Raw genomic sequence first — 554 nt, 5'->3', positions numbered from 1 at the left:
TGGTAGCTTCCCCAAATTGATATCCATCCAGAATCTAAAAATACGACCTTTCTCGGAACTAGGATCTTTGCAGATATATTTAATTAAGGTGAGATCATCCTGGGTTTAGGGTAGGCCCATACATCTGGTGACTGGTATCCTTATAAGAGGAGAGAACTCATAGATAGGGAGATGAAGGCTGCATCAAGACAAACAGGGGTTAGAGTCATGTTGCCACAAGCCAGGAAATTCCAGGACCCACAATACATTGGAAGAGGCAGGAAAAAAAATATCCGCCTCCAGAGCCTTCAGAGGGAGTATGACCCTGCTAACATCTTAATTTTGGACTTTTGATTTCCAGAAGTTGCAGATAACACATTTCTACCATGTTCAGTCACCAAGTTTGTACTAATTTGTTGTATTAGCCATAGGAAACTAATACCAGCTCTTCCCAGAAACAAATGGGGAAATCTTCCACCTCACTCAATAAAGAGTAGGGAAAAGGGATTCTCTAAAGCAGAAGGCTTTGCCCTCAGGGTGGGAAAGAACAGCATATGTGCTCAATCTGTGATAAT

Source organism: Macaca thibetana, chromosome 10 (genome assembly GCF_024542745.1).
Source record: "Macaca thibetana thibetana isolate TM-01 chromosome 10, ASM2454274v1, whole genome shotgun sequence".
Lineage (NCBI taxonomy): Eukaryota > Metazoa > Chordata > Mammalia > Primates > Cercopithecidae > Macaca > Macaca thibetana.
The sequence above is the reverse complement of the archived record's forward strand: the minus strand, read 5'-3'. Positions refer to the sequence as shown.